The sequence below is a fragment of the Camarhynchus parvulus genome, chromosome 1 (genome assembly GCF_901933205.1).
Source record: "Camarhynchus parvulus chromosome 1, STF_HiC, whole genome shotgun sequence".
NCBI lineage: Eukaryota > Metazoa > Chordata > Aves > Passeriformes > Thraupidae > Camarhynchus > Camarhynchus parvulus.
The window spans coordinates 87,498,262-87,520,069 of NC_044571.1; positions in this window are offsets into that span (position 1 = coordinate 87,498,262).

The following is a 21,808-nucleotide window of genomic DNA, read 5'->3' on the forward strand; positions in this document are numbered from 1 at the left end:
AGTTCTACTTTAGAAGTTTCTGTATCACCTTGCAACATGCTGCAAAGTAACTTTTTAAAGACATATGGTCTTCTTTTCAACTCCACTCCATTCACTGCACTTAAAATAAACCTGTTGGGGTAATAATTAGCTATAGATTTTATCTTGGCATTCACAATTCCTACTTAGTTTGCTCAACATTTCTTTTCTATTCTCATGCATCAAGTCTCTATTGTCATATATGCATGTTTGATATAAGCATGAGGACAGGAAAGAAAATGAGCTTAAGGGCCTCAATTTTTTTTTGATGGTTCCTGCAGTTTTGTGAATGTGGAAAGCCATGAAGTAGTGAGCAACTGTTTAACCAAGAACACTCTCTACTCTGAGAAACCTTCCATGTTATCTTCATTAATAGAATCTCTTCCACATATTTGGGGGCTTTGAGGTTTTCTTATTATTTGCTTTTGCATATTCAATTCTGATGCTCTTAGAAATTCTGAAGTCATTATCTTTTAAAACTTATTTTTGAGATGCACCAAAATTTCTCTCCCAAGGACCATAAAATTTTGGATTAAGAGTCAAGAATCTTAGCTTTAAGGACTCTCATCATTATCTAGGAACAAGAAGTAGTAGAAAGATGATAACATTGATATCCAGAAGTAAACCCATCTAATTGAAGTGCTGTGCCAACGATCTTAGTTAGAAAATGCATACAATCTGTGTCTTTCATTAAGCACTTCTGTTTGGAAATTCTTAGGTATTTGGCCTTAGTACACTGACAAAATAACAACAACAAAAAATCTTCTGTAATCATGCATAATTAATCATCTTAAAAAGCTACAGAATGGCATATACAACTTGTCTTTTGTCATATACCATAATTTCTACCTTTAGGTAAAAGGATAGACAAAATCCCGCTGGTTACTTAGGCCTCAGTGCCTTTGAATGAGGCTTTGTGGGCTGCCTTGAAAGTTCTGCAAAGTATCTGAACTTATGCAGTCTTTGCTATCTCAAAGAATATTTTTATGCAAGGTCTGGAGGTAAACATCTCCTGTTATTGACAGAATTTAGGCTGGATTGATTTCGACCAAAGTCAGGTTTAACAAAAGAGAACAGAACAATTAAATACAAAAGGAAAGTACTTTTGCTTACCTCTTTGAACAGATAGTATGAGAGAGACATGAGAGGCAGAACTCTAACTGTTAGAGACTAAACATGTGCTAAGATTTAAAATAAAAGGCACTCAAAAGATCTGTGAAATATTTCTATGGTGTCTGACTAGCAGTAGCATTTATTATGCCTAAACCTTTATTATTTGCTCCCCAAAGTTTTTTAGAAAAAAACTGAAATTGAATGACTGATGTTATTTGTTGTGTACTGTGCTGGTGGACACTCCAAAAAGAAAGCGATCTCATAAAGACAAAGCTAATGGATGTTTAGAGAATCCCCAAAATTCTAAATGCATAATTCTGCAGGATATTTCTGCAAATACAAACTCCTCTCAGATGGTGCAACTGTTTGAGGGTACTTCTAGTCACCTGTATGTCTCGCAGAGTTTTGTTGAGCCTGTAAAAATATCTGAAACATGCTAGAATAAAATAGACCTTGCTCCCTACTCTTTTGGAGTTTTTCCATGAGAACTTCTTGGTGCACAGTAAGAGAGAAGAAAAGCCATACAGGTAGCCAGTACCAAGTGGAAGCTGCCTGGAGGCTCATCTGATACAATGGTTGTTCCGTGTCTGAGGAATTTGTGTCCAACACAAGCCTGAAGGCCACTTTGTATGTGTGGCACAGCACAAACCCGGCCCTATTCAGGAACCTGTTGTGTGCATCACTAACTCCTCAATGCATAGCAGTCTCACTGTCAGGATCACTGCAATAGAAATACATATTTTTATGAGACATTTATAAAAAAGATGTATTAAGATATGCTTACCTGAGGTTATCTCCTTCTTAAATTTATGTCTCTTCAGTTACAAACACATTTTAGATAGCTGAAATTACCATAATCACAGTTTACTTGCATTTTCCTCCTAGTTTTGAATTTCATAATGCATCCATAAATACGTGTCTTTTCATTCTTAAAGTTACCTCTGTTCTAACATCTGGCTACTCAACCGAAGTTAAGCTCCAGTCATTTCACAAGTAGATACACTTGGAAAGGACAAATTGCTTCCTTCTTGAAAGGCTAAAGTTTTATCAGAGATAGATTGTCTGATTTGGATTTATACTGAGTTCTCTTTACAATGCTTTGACTGTGAAGGAATCATAAAAGCAAGTGCAGATACAAGAGACTTTCTTTTACACCGTAGAAAAAACATGAGACTCAAAAGATGGTTCTTACTCCCCACAGGCAGAATGAGTAACAAAAAATTTGAAAAGAGGCAGGGAATAGAAAGAGGATAAAGCAAAAACTGCATTCATGAGCAAATGAAAAATAAGGAATTAATTCATTAATTGCAGTCAACAGGAAGCCATTTTGACACTTCCAGGAAAGTGGGGTTTAATGACACAGAATGGTTACTTGGAAAGACAAAGCCAGTAAATCTGAATTTCCACGCTCCCTCCTTTTCCCTGGATTTTTATGTTGAGCATGATGCCATATGTATGGAACATCCCTTTGGTCACTGGGGTCGGCTGTCATGGCTCTGTCCTCTCCCAACTTCTTCCGCACCCTCAGGCTACTCGTTGGCAGGGCTGTGTGAGAAACAGAAAAGGCCTTGATGTTATGTAAGTGCTGCTCAGCCATAACAGAAGTTTCATGTATTATTGACACTGTTCTGGTCACAAATCGAAAGCACAGCACCACATAACCTCTAGGAAAAAAATTAGCTGTGTCTCAGCCCAAATCAGCTCAGTGTGCCAGCAGGTACCTGGACGTACTATCCATGGTCCTCACAGTGAATTGGATTGAGAAGGTAAAGGCCAACTAGTTCCCAGAAAAGGCTCTGTCAAGGCACTGTCAATCACGGCCATGTGGTCTTGGAGCCTGTGTAATTTCTCCAGTCTGCTAGGGCCCCTTTGGAAGGCAGTTCTATCCACCATCATAATGCTCTAGATAATCCTTGTCCAGGTTATTCTCTCATGAAAGCAAAACTACTGCACGGAATTTTTAAAAAACCCTATCTAAATAAGAAACAAATAATTGCATTTACAAATTTAATTTATGTGTGTTTCACAGTGATTCTAATACTCTTTGCCTACACACAGTGATTTTAAACTGTATAAATAATTTAATTTTTCCCTCCAGAGAATTGCAGATTCCTTTGAGTAGACAGCCGGATAGATCAAAGGTATTTGGAATGTTTCATTTGGTAGAGGCAGATCAAGAAAGGAATGGTATAAGCCTTGTTCACATAAAAAACCCCCAAAAACTAACACATGAAAGATTCTGGTTAGTTGGCATAACATCTACTGGAGGAAGAGGAGAAGAAGAAGGAGGAGAAGGAGGAGAAAGAAGAAGAAGGAGGAGGAGGAAGAGAAGGAAAAAGAAGAAGAAGAAGAAGAAGAAGAAGAACAAGAAGAAGAAGAAGAAACAAAAGCAGCAGCAGAAGATGAAGCAGAAGCAAAAGAAGCAGAAGGAGAAAAAGGAGCAGAAATGCAGCAGCAGCAGCAGAACGAACAGGAGAGGAAGAAGCAGAAGCAGAAGAAATAAAATAAGTAGAAGCAGAAACAGAAGAAGCAGAAAAGATGAAGATAACCAGATGCAGAAGCAGAAGTAATGCACGAAGCAGCAGCGGAAGATGAAGAAGTGGAAGCAGAAGAAAAAGTAAAGGGAAAAGAAAAAGAAAAAAAAAAAGAAAAGGAAAAGAAAAAGAAAAATGAAAAAGAAAATATGAAAAAGAGTTATTGGAAGTACTCCTGGAAATTGTTACATACTGGTTTTCATTTTCCCTTTACCAGACTAAGCATCTCCTTTGCAGATCATGTGTTCTAGGCCCTACACCATTTTAGCATCGCTCTGCCAGACCCTTTCCAAATTTTTCCACATCCTTCATTTATCATGAGTTCTTCAGCTCAAAACTGTCTGAAGTTTCCCCAAGACATTTCCCTAATTAGATATATTTTAAGTTGTTAGAAAGCTAGGCAAGATCCTAGGGACCTAGCCTTCCAAGAGATGGATGTGTGTGCTGTAATTCATCCAAAGTAATATGATCAAAAGTGGCTTAGCTCTTATAGAAGGGTTCTAGCTCATAGCTCAAGATTGCATTTTCATAGGCTGATAGTAGCTAAAAAATGCAAAGTGGTGCCTTGCAGGTCTGTCACAGTTTCCTGTAGACAGATCTGCATGTTTTAACACACATGAAAGAGACTTCACTTTCAAGATGGTTTTCTTGAACCAATATATGCTCCAGCAGTTAAAAGACTCTGTGGTGGTAAAATAGATTTCTTTTGTCAAATGTGAGAATTCTCATTGGATTTTCTTGCCTTTGTAGCTTAACTAACCATCAGAATATGAGGTTTTGCATAATTTCCCCCTTCTTTGAAAAGCAGTATGCAGAGGAAACATGGACCCCGGTGTCTGGATTTTTACCAATGCTCTGAATTTTTGATGCTGCTGCATTTTGCAATCAAACTGGACCTCTCCCCAGTTCGTACTGTTCCTATGAAATGAAAACACTTTTATCACAAACCTCAGTCCCAAACTTAGTGCACTGAAATAATCCACACTGCAAAAGTGTTCCCCTTTGTCCTGTTTTATTCTGACACAAAATAGTTTATTACAGCCACAGAGTTGTCACATAATTAAGCAAACAGGTGCCTGTAAGATAATGGTGAAATCTTTATCTTGGCTGATGCTTGATTTTGTGTTCAGAGCAATGATGGCACTGTCACAGATTAACACACGTGACACAACGTGTTGTACAAAATAAGAGAAGGAGGTGGAGATGAGGACCTTGTAGGAGGATTGTTGTGTTCATATGCTAAAAGTGAGTTCTTCTGTTCCCCACCCTGATTTGTCTATTTTGACTGTAAATTCATCAGAGCACGGATTTTCTCTTACCTGGGGACAATGTACACTAATATAATCTGATTTTCCTCAATAAAAATTTAGAATAAATGATAAGCATAAGCATGGATGTAAAGTGTAGCTTGCTCAGGTAACAATAGAGTGAGTGTTTCGTACAGCATGTGCTACTCCTTCACTGACTACACTAAAGAGGTGCATGGTAGACTTGGAGAGAGTCCAAAGACATATGCTGGCGGAGAAGAGAGATTCCTCCCATTCTTAGCAGTGTGAGGGAGAACCTGGGAAGTTACTAGAGTACCTGTGGTCCTTCCAATCCACACTGAGGAGTGTTAGAGGAAAACATCTCTGGAGAGGTAGCAAAGTTTTGGTGTCAAGCTCTGCTTCATTTATTACATTTGCTACTGATATCAAAAAGGGAGTTTAGAACTTTTAAATCAAAAATCCTCCAGGACATGGCTCAAAAAATCAAACAAGAGTACTTCACAGGTTAAAGAAAAGGATGTTACAGTAAAGACGAAAAAGCAGAAAGGGGAAAATGGGGAACACTTGGAGAACATCTAGCTAATCTTAACACCTTGAATTTTAATTGGTATATGATTTCTTGCATTCTGTGCTATTTAATTCTCAGAACAAAGCTGGGGCATTTTAAAAAATATCATTACTCCTTACAAATGCTTCATGGACACAGAAACCAAGCAAACTATATTCACGAGTGATACCTAAAAGATTTTGTGGACAGCAAATTGATTGTATGCTTGAAATACGATGTAAGAGGAAAGCAATGAAAGAATGTAATGCTGAACAGCATTTTTCAACATATTATTTCTTACACAATTATGGGCTATAATTCTGCCAAGTTCATAAATCTATGCTTAGATTACAGGCCCAGTGTAGCTTTGACTAGAGTGGTATGTTAAGGTTTATCTGCAGGACTAGGTGCTGCAGTTTATTCCAGAAGTAAGGAATCTTATGCGATTGAAATTAACCAAACTAAGAAAATAAATGAAATAAATATTTCTTAGTGTGTCTAAGATCAGAACCCAGACCACCACACAACCAGATAGACAGCTCATGATAGACACTTCATGCTTCATTCTTGCATAGTTTTGTAGAATACATAAGGGGATATTTTTGTAGACTGTATAAGAGAAAAGTGAAGTTTGAAGCAACATTGACGTCACATGATGCTGATCGCACTTGTCCTAAAGCTGTTAGCTGCGTCCTGACTCCTGATTCAAATGAAAAACAAAATAAGATAAACCAAACAAGAAACCCAATACAGATGAGACCAACAAAACAAACACCTAGACACTCTCTTTGAAAACAATAATGTTACAATAACTTGAGGTTCAGAGATTCAATTTTTAATGCTGATACCACATGAACAGAGAAACAAATGATGTGATGTAATCTGGTTAATATTTGTTAAAGCAATGAGACTCATGACATTGTTTGAAAGAAGTATGAAAGATCTGACAACTGTGAGAAGGTGGGACTTTGAAAATATGCAAATTATCTGTCATGAAATATTAAATTTGGTTATCATCTTTTGAAAACCTCTGCATCAGTCAAGAAAAATCAAGAGAATGTGAATTTTTGATTCTACAAAAAGCTAATATTCTAATGTTCTGCTTTAATTAAAACATTAGGCTGGGCAGATATCCCCCACTCATACATCAGTATGTCAAGATGTTTAATGTAAGATTTCTTTTTGGCAGTTGTTTGTCACAAATTATAATGGTTAACAGCTCTTGCACTTTACTGCAGCAAAATAGGGGCAGGCATACATGAGTGTCAGTATTTTTCCAGTTACAAAAACACTGTTCAGTGAGAGGAAATTCCATAGGACATAGTGGCAAATTTGCATTTAAATGAATGCCTTCTATTTCTGCATTCTAAATAAAATGAACCATCTGCAGCTAGACAATATATCTAAAATTAGCATGATCCAAAGATCTCCAAGGTACAGTATAACAGTTCTCTTTGATAAAAACAAGCAGCAGACTAGGTTTGGTCAATAGTTAATATCTTTGATAGAAATGCAAAATCTGTCTATTTCTCCTTTCTGAGAAGAATTTGAGTCTTGAGGAACTGCTGGAAGAAAAGTCCATGATTTTTAGGAATATTCACTATTTGCAGATGTTCCACTAGCATCTAATAAGATTAAAATTTTATAAGTACTCATTGTTTGGGCTAAGGGAGAGTTAATTTTCTTCATAATAGGTTATGGTGCCATGCTTTGGATTTGTGACCAAAACAGTGTCAATAATACACCAAAGTTTTCGATACTGCTGAGTAGCAATTACACAATGTTGAAGCTTTTTTTGTTTCTCATACGGCCCTGCCCATGAGGAGGTTGAAAATGTTGAAGAAGTTGGGATAGGACAGAGCCAGGACAGCTGACCCCAATGACCAAAGGATGTCCATACCATATGGCATCATGGTGAGCAGTAAGAGCTGGGGAAAGAAGGAGAAAGAGGAAAGATCAGAGTGTTGACATTTGTCTTCCCAATACGTGTGATGGAGCACTGCTTGCCTGGAGACGGCAAAATATTTGCCTGTTGATGGGAAGTAATGAATGAACTCCTTATTTTCGCTATGCATGCAGCCTTTGCTTTACCTATTAAACCATCTTTATCTCAGCCCATGAGTTTTCACACTTCTACCCTTCCGTTCATCTCCCCCATCCCACTGCAGGGGAGTGAGCGTGTGGCTGGGTGGTGCTTAGCTGCCTACCCAGGTTATACCACAACAGTACATTTTTAGTTGTCTCTTCCCCCTCAACACCAATATTTCTTTCATAACTGTTCCCAATCCTGCATTATGTTCTTGCACCAAATATTCTTGGTATGCCACATATGCTTGGATAAGGACACTCATAAATACTAATTAATTAATCAGTTAGATGTGCTATTGAAATTTTATAATGAAAACAAGAACCCTTCCAAATCATCCTTCCAAGTTTATTGTATTAAACACTGTGGTTTCACAACTCCTTCTACAACTCTGTCTTCTAAGACAAGTGGGTCTAGCAGGTTAACTCCTTCTCATAAAGGAATATTCAGCCTGTGGTCCTCAACTTCCCATTGTTTTTATTGCATGCCTCTAGATATTGTAGATGTGCTATTTTGGGGTGACTAAATAATTCCTGAGAAATGTACACCACCATATTCCAAAGACACACTGTTGTCTCCAAGATGATCTTATAGATCACTCCTGATTCTATGTCCCTTTTAGAGGGCAGAAGTACAAATTTCACTTGAAATACTGTATGATCCTACATCTCCTATCGTACAATTCCAAACCCTTACATCACATATTTTTACACCTCCTGAAGAGAAATCCAAACCCATGTTCCTGTCACTGCCACTCAACTCACCCAAAAGATGAATTAACCTTATTCACCCTCACCTTGCACTGCTGCTTCCTCAATTCTCTATCCTGTGCTTCCCTGCTTCCATGTCTAGAATACTGCTGTGTTTTAATTCCAGCCACTCAGTAAGTATCACACAGCCACCTGCTCCCCCCTCTCCCCTCAGCAGGATGGGATGGGGAAGTAGAAAAAGGTAAAATTCACAGGTTAAGAAGGCTTTAATTATTTAAATAAAGTAAAAGATGATGATGATGATGATGATGATGATAGTGATAGTGAAAAACAATTTAAAAAGGGAAAAAGGAAAACAAGTGATGCACAATACAGTCACTCACCACTCGCTGACCAATGCCTAGCCCATCCCTGAGCAGCAATTGCTGGCTCACAGCCAACTCCCCTCCATTTAAATACTGAGAATAACATTGCATCATATGGAATGTGTCTTTGGCCAGTTCAGGTCAGCTGTTCTGGCCATGCTCCTTCCCAGTTCTTCTGCACCTGGTTGCTGGCAGAGCAAGAGAAATTGAAAAGGTCTTGATTTAGAGTAAGCACTACTTAGCAACCACTGAAACATCAGTGTGTTATCAACATTATTTCACACTAAATCCAAGACACAGCGCTGTGCCAGCTACTGAGAAGAAAATTAGTTCTATCCCATCTAAAACTTGTACTACATCACTTGTTCCATATAATATATGTCATGCCACCCTTCCAATACCCTATCTATCATCTTTCCTGTTTTTGGATATATGCACACAGATATATTCTCTTAGTGTATGGACCATTTATTGAGTTCATTTAGTTCGTGAAATTGGGCTCCATCTGTCATAACAATCTTTCATGGCAGCAAAGATGGTGTGTGAATTGTTGCATGTTGAAGTCAGTTCTGATTCCATCACTGCTGTGCTTGTCCAGTTGCATCAAAATTCAGTTTTCATTAATGTGACAATCAAAATGAAGTGGGGCTCAAATCTCAGTGTGATGAGCATACAGCCACTGCACAAGTGATAATATATAGTGTTATCTAGCAATTAATATCATGCAATTTAATTGATTGGTTATTCTTACCTGAAATCAATCCCCCTGAGGCACACACCAGACCTCACAATCCTCCCACTTTACCCACCAAGGGCACTCAGGCTCCTGAGTGAAAGCAATCCTATGGATGGATCAGTTTTTGCCTGAGGCAGGAATAACCCAGACTGTTTTCCCCAGAGCATTTTTTATGTCCATTACAGCAACTTTATCCCATTCTTCAGTCATAAAAGTTTGGGGAGAGCCAGATCAGTGGGCAGATTGCCTAGTGTTGACTAACCAGGTCGCCTTTGCCAAATGTGTGACCCAAAGTTTGAAGGTCCCCCCCATCCATTGCTTTCAGCGTAGTCTTTAACAGTCCATTGCATTGTTCAATTTTTCCAGAGGCTGGTGCATAAGAGGGGATGTAATACATCACTCAATACCATTTTCTTTGGATCAGGGGTCTGTAAGGTTCTGTTGGATGTGAGTCCATTGTCTGGAGTTCTTTCTGGAGTACCATGTTACAGGCATTTGCCTAGTCCTAAACAAGATCTGAATTGAATTCAACAGGTTTTTTTTGTTTTGTTTTGAGGTAATTCAAAGGATATCCAATACCTTTAAAAATCCCACATGCTACAGTAAACAGCCCAGAGGGAAGGAGGGAGGGAAGGGAGGGAAGGGAGGGAAGGGAGGGAGGGAGGAAGGAAGGAAGGAAGGAAGGAAGGAAGGAAGGAAGGAAGGAAGGAAGGAAGGAAGGAAGGAAGGAAGGAAGGAAGGAAGGAAGGAAGGAAGGAAGGAAGGAAGGAAGGAAGGAAGGAAGGAAGGAAGGAAGGAAGGAAGGAAGGAAGGAAGGAAGGAAGGAAGGGAGGAAGGGAGGGAGGGAGGGAGGGAGGGAGGAAGGGAGGAAGGAAGGAAGGAAGGAAGGAAGGAAGGAAGGAAGGAAGGAAGGAAGGAAGGGTTTGTCCCCTATATTGTCTCTGCAAGGAGGAAAGGTGGAGAGTGTAGTTATTAATAGTTCCCAATAGATGGCTCCCGAAACACAGAGGTGACAGCAATGCTGAGCACACAGATCACACGCACCAGATTAGTTTCACAACCAGTGATTCTATCTAATCATAAGCCAGTATTGCATAGAACAACAAAATGACAACCTTGGCCCAGACCTTGAGAAGGATAGACAACATAACAGGGAACACACACATTAAGTGAAGTATTATATGAACACACATGCAGAAACTCTGAGAGCAAATAAATCAGCAGTGTGGCCAGTGACTATTGAACTAATAAAGTGAATGTTTAAACCAATTTTGTTTTAATATGCTCTGGTCAGATCTGTTGTTTCCTCAACTCTTTTTGCCCCACACTGGGCACCAAGAAGGACTGTTGTGGTTTAACCCCTGCTGGCAACTAAGTACAACACAGCCACATGCTCATGCTTCTCCCACCCACAATGGAATAAAGAAGCAAATTGGAAAAACGTAAAATTCGTGGGTTGAGAAAAGAGCAGTTTAATAATAATAGTCTTGGTAAAAATAATTTTAAAAGGAAAAGGAGAAAGCAAATTAAAACCCAAAAAAACCAAGTGATGCACAATACTCACCACCCACTGACTCCCCAGCCTACACCTGTGCAGCATTTGGTGGCTTCTGGCAAAACTCTCCCCAGTGTATGTACTGGGCATGATGTTCTCTAGTACAGAATATCCCTCAGGCCAGTTTGTGTCAGCTGGCCATGCTCCCTCCCAACTTCTTGTGCATCTGCTCACTGACAGAGCATGGGAAACTGAAAAGTCCTTGATTTAGAGTAAGCTCTTCTTAGCAACAATGAAAACATCAGTGTGTTATCAACTTTATTCTCATACTAATTCAAAACACAGCACTGTGCCACCTACTAAGAAAATAATTCCCTCCCAGCTGAAATCAGGACAAATATCCCCCTCTGCCTGAACATCACCACTCTGTCCTTGCCTGGATGTTCAACACCATCTGAGTTCCTGCAGAGGCTTTAAGGGATTTAGAGATATCAGCTCACATTGTGAAAGATTAACAATGAGCAGTGACACCTTGTCTCCGAGAAGGCAGCCCCTACACTTCAACAGCTGAAAAAAGACAAAGTGATGCGGGACATGTATGGAGGTTTTTGGTGGCCCTTTCCAGGAAAAATACTCTAGAAACAAACCAGAATTTACCATACAATAAACAATTACATGTTGATTGCAATATTCTGCCATTTCCCCTTCCTTTCCACTGGCACTGTTATCCTGCACGTGGGAGACATCAGTTAAATACAAATTCAATGCATGTATTTGAAATTTCACACCAAAAAATAAACTAAAACCAACCCAATCCAAACCTTTACAAGAATTTTCTGGAAAATAAATACAGGGAAAATTTAAATATCTTTGCTAACTAAGGCACTGACTAATTTTTTAAGATTTTTTAAAAATTCCTGATTTGATATTTGGTGCAAGAAAGTTTTGGGCTGTTTATAGTGAAGGTAGGAGGTGTTAAAATTGGTTTCTGTGCTGAAACTCACCAACTACAGAACAAAGGGTCTTTCAATTCCTAGTAAGAGTTGCACTGTCAGAAAACTAGAGAAAATTCACGCAGGTATCCCTGCATGTATTGGCAAAGTTAGGAGTAAGGAAATTGATTGGGGTCCATGTGAAAGCCTGAAAACAGACTAGAAGTTATGGACAAGAGCTTTATGTTGTGTTTTGTGAGGGGAAAGCTAAAACTCCATTGACAGTTTATGCAAATTAGACCATGAAAATCAATTAATGTTGCAGCTAATAGAGAACAGGTGAAGTCAGCCAAGTCTAGAGAAATGAGGCAGACAAGCAGAGTCCAAAGAGGAATGTAATATCTCTTTGAGAGTTGTACACTTGAACAAAATAGATGCCCAAAAGTTAGATATGAACAGTTTTTACCTGTCAAATGTAGTGGGAAAGAGGAAGAATTGCATGCAGTGGAGCACTCTGGTTTTTAACTTCTGATCTAAGGCACACAGATCAGAGAAGGCAAGTGCAAAGAGTACTTCAAGAACACAGGGCTCTCAATCTCAATGGCAGTTTGTTGTTCTGCATGAGTTATGCGTTGCTTGAAAGACATTGTGCATCTTCAGTGGGCAAACAAAAACCAGAGAGCAAGCCAAACAAAGGGATAAAGAAAGAAGAAAGATACACTCTTCACATGAGACTCAGGAGATGAAGAGTCTTGACAAGTGATCAGGAAGAGATGACAGTGCTGAAGTAGTGAAACCCTAAAAAAGTTGACAGTAAAATTTAAATTTCTAATGTAAGAACAACGAGATATGAGATATGATGTTTATATTGAAAGTTCAAGTGGGAATGTTGAATGTATTATTTTACAGAAAAGAATTTGAATGGACATTAGGTACTTAAAGTCAGATTGTACTCACTTACTTAACTAAAAACTGGATAACTGGATAGAATATTGGAAGTTCTATTCCAAAAGTGATTACATAAAAATTACACCTTCCTACTCAACAGATTTTATTGCTGTGTTTATTCAGAGTCAGATCTATTTACCTCAAAGACAAAAATATGCCTTTACAACTTTTATTCCTGTCCTGTCTCCTTGCAGAACCCACACAATTCAGTCAGGGGTCTAGATGTTATTCATTCTTGTGCAACAGCTACATTACTTCACATCATTCCACCAAATATAAGAGCAATCAGAACAGATTCAGTGCAGATATCAGGGAAATAAGTTTTACATTCTGCATTGTGGAGTAGACCACAAAAGATTTTATTGGTTCCTCCTGGTCTTAAAAATCTGACAAATTTGACTAAACATCATTTCAAAATACTGACTTCCCTAAAAGTCTTGGGTTTTTCCACTGACTTCAGACAAACCTGGATCTATGAAGACATAAACTAATTCTCAATCATTTTCTGTCATTTATTGGTGTGAATTCAATTAGCCTCTAGTAAAAAAAATTCTTTGGTTGGTGGTGTTGCTGTTAAAGATGTTTCATGCAGATTCTCAAATATACATCACTTTTTATAATATACAAAGGTATATACATGTTTATATACATTTGTTATAAAAAGATACTTTCAGAAAATACCTAGAATTGACATCTCAGCAAGATTCTTTAATTCAGATTGTACTCTCATATTTAACTAAAAAATGGATAAGATGTAAGTACTCCAACTACCTATGCAATGTGAACCATATTCACCTCTTGATTCTCTCCATAATTCTCTGTTCAGTCTTTTAATCTTCCCAAAGTGAAAAGTGAGGTTTTTCAATTCAACTTACACAAAGTTCTGGTAGCGTGATATAAGCTGAAATTAAAGGTGAACAAATTTTGGCTCTTTCAGACAAAAACATCTGCTTAAGTCAGAACAGGTCAAAAAGGGCAAATTGAGCAAGTATCTGAAAATACTTCTCCCAAGAGCTAAAAAAAGCCAATAAAAAGCAAATCTAATAGGAAAACAACCTGTTCTCCCTCAACTTTACAGTAGAATTGTGCTTAAATGCAATCTATAGCCAAAAATACTGTAATTTAAATGGTAAAGAAAGTTTAAGACAATTTCAGTGAGTTTCCAGAAATAGGGATCTTTAAAGCAAAGTGAAGAAAAAAACTGTCTTAAGAAGCTCTCATATAAAATGTGGCTGAATTTACCTTTAAAGATATCTGAAAAGACCCTTGGTCACAGCCTCAGTGATGTAAACTGCAATAGCAATACTAGGAATCCAATCCATTACTATTTTTTTTTATTATACTATGTAGCATGCTATGGTCTATGACTGGTAAAGGTTTTGGGCTATGTATAAAGAAGGAATACGCATGAAGAGACCATGACGACCATAACACATTCATTAAAAAAATGTCTTATAGCTAATAACCTCTAGGCTTAAAAAAAAAATTATATAATTAATGAACTCAGAGAATATTCTAGTTAAAGAAGAATAGACACAAGTTCTACAGGATGGTGCCAATACACATCACAACTAAACAGCGAATTCTGCCAGCAACATGTAGGGACACTAAATATTGTTGAATGGAAACTCTACAGAAGCAGGCTAAGAAAATATAACAAATATATATATATATAACAAATATAACAAATACCATTTTGGTACCATTATCAAAATGGAATCTCATAATTTTAATAATATCCTAAGATGAATTTGGGCCAAAAAAAAGGGTGATGATTTTAAACAGGTTTTTTAGTGTCAGCACCGAGCATTTACTATTTTCATAGCACTCAGCTTAGACAATAAAAACAGGGCAGTGAGTCAGTCTTTACCTTCAGTCATTCAATGATGCAATAGTTCTGTTCAAAATGCCTACAGAAAAATGCTGAAATTGAACAAAACATTGCTCTTTAGCTTGATTACATCTCTGAAAATATATACCTTTTTAGAAAAACAAAATTAGACAAAGAAAAGGAAGAGAAAAAGAATAAAGGAAAAAACCTAAAAATATTCCTGTCCTAAAAATGCAATCTTTACCTTTTTAAAGGTTATTTTTAATTGACTACCTTAGCAACTGCTTTCATTTCATAGGGACTGAACTGGGAAACATTAGGGTTTATATTCACCATGGGAGGAATGAAATTTATATACTCCCTGCCCCTCACACAGGATGTGTTTAACATACAAAACTACTGTGGTTTAACCCCAGCCAGCAATGAGGTACTGCACAACTGCTCTCTCACACCCCAGCTGCCTTGGCCCCACCTTCCCCCTGGAGCAGGTGGATCAAGAAAAAATGAGATAGAAAAAGTTTTATAACTGAAACACAATGAAATTTATATACTCTATAAGTGATGCACAACACAGTCATTCACCACTTCCCGGTGGATGCCCAGCCCATCCCCGGGCAGCAATTAACAGCTCCTGGCCAGCTCTCCCTAGTTTATATGCTAAGCATGACATTCCATCGTGTGGAACATCCCTTTGGCCAATTCAGGTGAGCCCTGCTCCTTCCAAGCTTCTTGTGCATCTTCTTGCTGGCAGAGCATGGGAAGCAGAAAAGTTCTTGATTTAGAGTAAACACCACATATCAACAACTGAAACATCAGTGTGTTATCAATGTTTTTCTCATATAAACCTAAAACACAACACCCTCCCAGCTGCTGTGAGGAAAATGAACTCTTTCCCGTATGAAACCAGAACAAGAATTCATTTACTAAATGCCATACACTTCTCTGGTGTTGCTGAGTAACTGAAGACATTTAATTAATAACACAATAAAGCTGAACACTCCACAGCATAGGAATAACTTAAAGGAACTAGAAAAGAGCATAGCTGCAACCAGCAGCCTTTGGGATTGGGCAGAGATGAGTAAAGAACACCAATTTAATCTAATACTTAAAATCCTTGCAAGTCAATAAATAATGGTCAGCAGTACTGAAAACAATAATAGGAAGTATACTGCAGAGAACAATGCTGTAACATTGAAGAATGGAGTAATCCTCATGGTATAGGGTTTTTCCACGTATGATTTGTGGTATTCCATATCAAATTGAAAAGTGGATTCTGGATTCTTGGCCTAGAGCTGCAGTTTCTCATAGACGATTCACTGAAACAATACAACTGCTTTCTCTCAACACATTGAACTCCCAGTACTGACTAGAAGGCCTCTAAGATGCCAAGAAAGCTGAGTCTTTCTGGAGTCAGCCTGTTGCCATCCTCACACAGTAGCTCATCCAACAAGGATGAGGTAGTTGAGAACACATAAGCATTTTTTGAATTATGAGGGTGCACCAAGCTGAATATCACACAGTAACTATTGTCAGCTGCTCATTGTTGACCTTCTGAGATGTGTTGACCGTGTGATGTTGCAGCTCCCTATCAGAAGCAGTTCTGATGCAAGCTTACATAGAAACCATGGTATAAACAAGATGTTTTCCCTGAAGAGACATCACAGGCAAAAGACTGCTGTTCCCTGCTGCTGTCCCATATGCTGCAATCACCTCATTTTGTCAGTTATCATGTTCAAAATCCTGGTTCTTAGAACCATAGAATCAGAGAACCATAAAGGTTGGAAAAGACCTTCGGGACCATCAAGTCCTACCACCACCAGGCTGACTATTAAAACATGTTCTGAAGTGCCATATCCACACATTTTTTGGACACTTCCAGTGGTGATGACTTCACCACTTCCATGGGAAGTCTGTTCCAACGCTTTACAACCCCTTTGGTGAAGTTTTGGGGTTTTTTTGACTAATATCTAATCTAAACCTCCCTTGATGCAATTTAAGGCCATTTCCAGTAGTGGCAATACTTGCCAAAATTGCTCTTTTTCCTTTTTTTAGTTCTGCTGATTTGGTATTTCATTCTTTTGTTGGTCATAGTTAAGCAAACTGCAAAAACACTCCTTGCAGGGCTCAGAGACCTTTATAATTTACACTGCCAACAGTGACAGTAAACAGATAGCTACTTCCTGTCAGCACTCTCCGTGTGCTCTCTCACAGATGGAGCACTGTTTTCACCACAAGGTATAGAAAATTCACCATATGTTAGAAAGTTTTCAGGCATGAATCATGAAGTCAGAATAAAACATAAGAAAAAAAACCCCACCACCACCAAAAAACAAACAAACAAAAAAACCCCACCAAAATCTGAAAAAACTTTTGCTCTTCTTTTTGTTTATTAGAAGCTTGTATGGGCAGGAACAAAATGGGTAATTTCCACTACTAGATGTGTCCAAGAGTGAGCTGCCTGCAGAGGAAATTCCACCTGAACATGAGGAAGAACTTTGCTGTGCAGGTGACCGAGCACTTGATTGCTCAGAGAGGTTGTGGAATCTCCTTCACTGGAGATATTCCAGAACCATCTGGATGCAATCCTGTGCCATGTACTCTAGGATGACTCTGCTTAAGCAGGGGGTTTTGACCAGATTATTCACTGCTGTACCTTCCAAACTGACCCATTCTGTGATTCTGTGAACCCATGTCACTCTTGTGAAAGAACTTCTAGAATGTTCTTCTTTTGCTTTTCCATTGCCAAGCAGAATGGGTTGCAAAGGTACGGACTTCTCTCTTGGACTCTATAAAGGGCTATATGTATTGGTAATATGATACATTCACCAATATTAACAAGAATTGATTGATTCAACTATCCTTCATAAAGCTGTGTTGTATTCTAATTGCACAAAAAAATTATCAAGTACTAAGATTAAGCTTTAGGTGAAAGAATAGTCAAAATAGCTTATAGTTTAGGTGTCATTGCTTGAAATACGATCTGGACTCTGAACCAAACTGAGTTTCTTTTCTATTGCCACAAGCAATAAGATTCTACAGAATAAATTAGGATGCTCACTGGAATCTATGTAAATGTGTTACAGAAATGTCTTCACCATAGGTTTCCCACAGCAGAGTCTCAGATGTCTGATACCAGGAAGAAAATATTTAATATTTGAGTGGTACATCAATAGGATTGGCTCAAGCTGAGTACCCCAAACAAAGGAATCCACAGGAATTATGCTGTTGCAAACTAAGTTTCCCACCCCTCATGTGACAGTTTGCTCCAATATTTGCATGAGGGTCTGAGGTTCTTCTTCTTCTCTGCTGGTTGTCTTCACTGTCTCTAGGCAGACTATTTCTCCTCCTGTCTCTAAGGCTGCAGCCTCTGCTGATGGAGGTAGTGACCTTCCTTGCTTCCTTATCTTCCACTGTGAACTAGCTGTGGAGCACCCTTTTATCTAAGTACATAAAAAGCTCAGCATATTTAGGAAAAAGTTTACAACTTGTGGCCTGAGGCTTCAGCATGTGCACTTACTAATGCTAGTAAGTTACACAAAACGACTAATTCCCTTTCTTCCTTTACAAATGTACTACCTCGGTCCCGTTCTTGTAACAACTCTCAGGGAATTCTATTTAGTTTCTGCAGTAAGTGATTTTCTACTAGGTCAGAAAGACTGATAACATGAAAGAAAGCATATCATCACTCTTTCCAAATCTTTTCATTGTTCTCTTCAGGCATTGAAAGACAAATAGAGACAAAAACCAGCAATAGGAGATGTTTCAGTAAAAACAGGGAGGAAAGGAATATACACAGGGAACAAGTCCATTCAACAAGAAATCACCATCTTCACATAGACATTTATCATAGTAGATTTGCTACCTGAAAGACTTACAATAATACAACATAATGAGACTGCTGGGATGTGTGGAAATATAAAAAAAATAATTTTATGAATTCACACAGTAGGTAGTGATTTGTAGAGCAACCAGGATAGATATGAGCCTCAGACGCCCAAGTCTGTGGTCTGGTATCATAGCAAAATCCCATTTTAAGCTATATTTTAAGACAATATGCTAGACCATGAGACAAAGTGACTAAAATTGTGCCCATCCATTTCTACAGACTCTGTCAGAGAATGTTAATGTCAGTCAGAGGAGCATCATGTCTAACAATTTACATGTCACAGCTTGTTCATGAGAATTAGGAAAGGATGGTTCAGTCTTTCTTATCTTGACAAGGCAGTAATTTTAGTTAGATCACACTTGATGGGTGAAGCCAAAGTAGTGATAATTAGTCAGAGAATTACTTCTGGAACCACATAATTTAAAAATTATTAATGATGTCTGAAGTTTTAGCTGCTATGTGCAATGGAAACTGGGCATAGATTAAGTATTAAATAGGATAATAAATAAGGAACCTGCAAGGTATACTTGACAAGTGATGAACAGCCATAAAACCAACATTATGCTCCAAACCCTTTAAACAAAAATCTTATAAAGTGAATTTCTTTTTCACCATTAACATGGTGAAAGATAGCTCTTTATGCAGAGATTACCATTGTTTTTTTGTAAACAATCTCATATTACTCTTAAATTTCATGCAAACACAAAAAACCTCTTCTCCAATCCTTTGAAAAAGTTTTTAAAACTTGTATACTGATATTGTAAGTTCTTGTAGGATCTCAAAGAGCATTTCTCTATATCAGTCAGGCCAGGGTGCCTTTCTCTCTGACAGTAGTCACTGAAATCATTCTCCTCTGAGCAGACACCTTGCACTACCAGCTCCTCAAAGCCATATGAAATTTTTCAGAAGATCCCCTTGCCATTCTCTTGATACTCTGCTGTGGTGGGCATTGCAAGAGCGGTCCAGGGTTCCATTAAGATTTCATAAATGGGAACGCCAGTCCTTTATTCACCACTGATTTCATAATCATCCTTAGCACAAACACTTCACATAATGAACCTCTTTACAAAAACCTTAAATGTAAGCACTATGATTGCAAAGATGTCATGTTCCTAGAATACTGACTGCCCCCCATCTCTTTAAAAATAGTAAGGGAAGCCAGATGCAGTCACATTCCTCTCTGAATTTAGTGCTTGATTAAATCATAAGCAAATCATCAGACCATGATGAGCAAACCACCCTCTATACCAAATGATGTTGTAATCACCAAAGCAATGCAAAAAATTAAAATCTCAAAGCAAAGGCTGGCTGATTCTAGTATTTTCTAAACATGCATGGATTGTTGATTAATGTATCTTATACAACCACCAAAAGTAGACCAAAGCATATGATTCATTAAAGTCTGCTGGCTGGAACTGCTGATTGATTGCGCTCACATCCTGAGGATCACAAACTTTCTGAGGATTTATGGCAGCTGACTCTAACTCACTTTTTAAGTGATAATATTACAACTTTATTGGGTCAAGGAATAAATATTCAAAAGGCAGGAGGAATACCAAAACACAGGCATTGACATCAAAGTATAATGAATACATATCAGCATAAATAAAGGTACATAAAAAGATTTTTAAGCAACTGAAGTACATAAAGGTAGTAAAAAAAGCTAGGCAATTATTGGTGGAAAATATCAGTTATATGGCTTTATGACAGCTGCCTTTCAGTCACTAGACCTTCAAGAAGTTACATTAGAATAATATGTATTCAGACCTATATTCAGTGTATTTCAATTGTTGCAAAATATGAATTCAGTGTAATCAAACTATGCTCTCCAAAAGAAAACAATGAAAAAACGTTTATTATGCCTCTGCCTATTAGGAGTCATGTATATAAAGATCTCTGTAAAAGGAAAGATTAGGAACAAAAATTTGACAGTACTTATGGTATGAGTAGACTGCAACCTTATTGGTCAGGCTAGCCAGGTTTGCTGCAAACCTAAGCAATAAAAGAGCACCACAATGTGCACACAATATTATATTTTTTACAAATAAAATTTTGACAGGTGAACAAACTGAGGAACCGTGCATTTCTGTGGTGGAAGTAGATCAAACACACAAGTGATCAGAGAGGGTATATAATGCAAGAATTCTAGCACTCCATTTATTTAAAGGCTTCTTTATTGTTGCTTGTTTTTCTTCTCAAATAAACTCTTCTTTTGGTCTTTCATCACATACTCATAATCATGTTCATGTAACAAACATACATTTGTGAATCACAGCATTCTGCACAGCTGCATTTGGGCACCAGCTCTTTCATGCATTGCATCAGAGCAGGTGTTGGTTGAGAAGATTTTTTCATACAAGCCTGTGTTTTCATTTTGGTTGTTTGGAACACTCCTGCTAAGGAACAACTGCTAGAACTACCACAAAAATAATAAATACTCCATATTAATTTAAGCCTGCAGTCTAAATTAATTAGTATAAAATTAGTAATGAGTAACAATAATTTATTATTACTAATTTATTAATTTGTATTAATAATTCATTATTACTAATTTATTATTTACTAATATTAATTAACACTAAATTAGTTCTTTATATAAAATTAAGGCCTACAGCAGATTCCCAACAATGTTGACTATATAACATTCTTATATTCATAGGACACCCATGCTGTCACTCCTTGTTCCTTGCTTTTGTTTCTTTTTGGAACCCACTGCCGTAAACTGAATTTTATCAATGCCAGTATTTTATAAATGCTTCAGTGTTTCATTAAAATGCTTTCTCTGATCCTCTGTCTCCTTGCACCTCACTCTGCCCTGATTAGGAATTGCCCAAGCATAAAAAGTAATAGTCAGCCCCCAGGTCTTGAAGTCAGGGCTGGCTTCAGGTTTCTGCTGAGCTCTAAAGAGCAATCAAGCAAGGCAAAAAATTAAGCTTGGGAACTTCTTAGACTTTTTTTCAGATGAGCTTGTGGGAGAAATCTTCCTGCTTGCTGTGCATTCCTTTTTTACCCTGTTGAGTAAAAGGAAAATGCTACCAAACAAAAAGGAAGTGGAGTGTGGGGATACAGTACTATTCTTTCCTGATTTTTCTGAAGTAAAGCACAGGGGGAGTGTGGGAATCAATCACGTGGCACTTTCTGTCTAGTTGAAATGCTGCAGGGATTAAAGGGAGTTAACAGCTGTTCTCAAATTTTTGTTTTTAAGCATACCATCCTGAATGAAGGAAGCAGCAGCAAGGAATAAAGAGCTACATCAATACACGTGGAGAAACATACTTTGCCAAAGACATGGAGGCACAGTCTCCTCAATGCACAACCCTGCATAAAAAGTGTGATGGT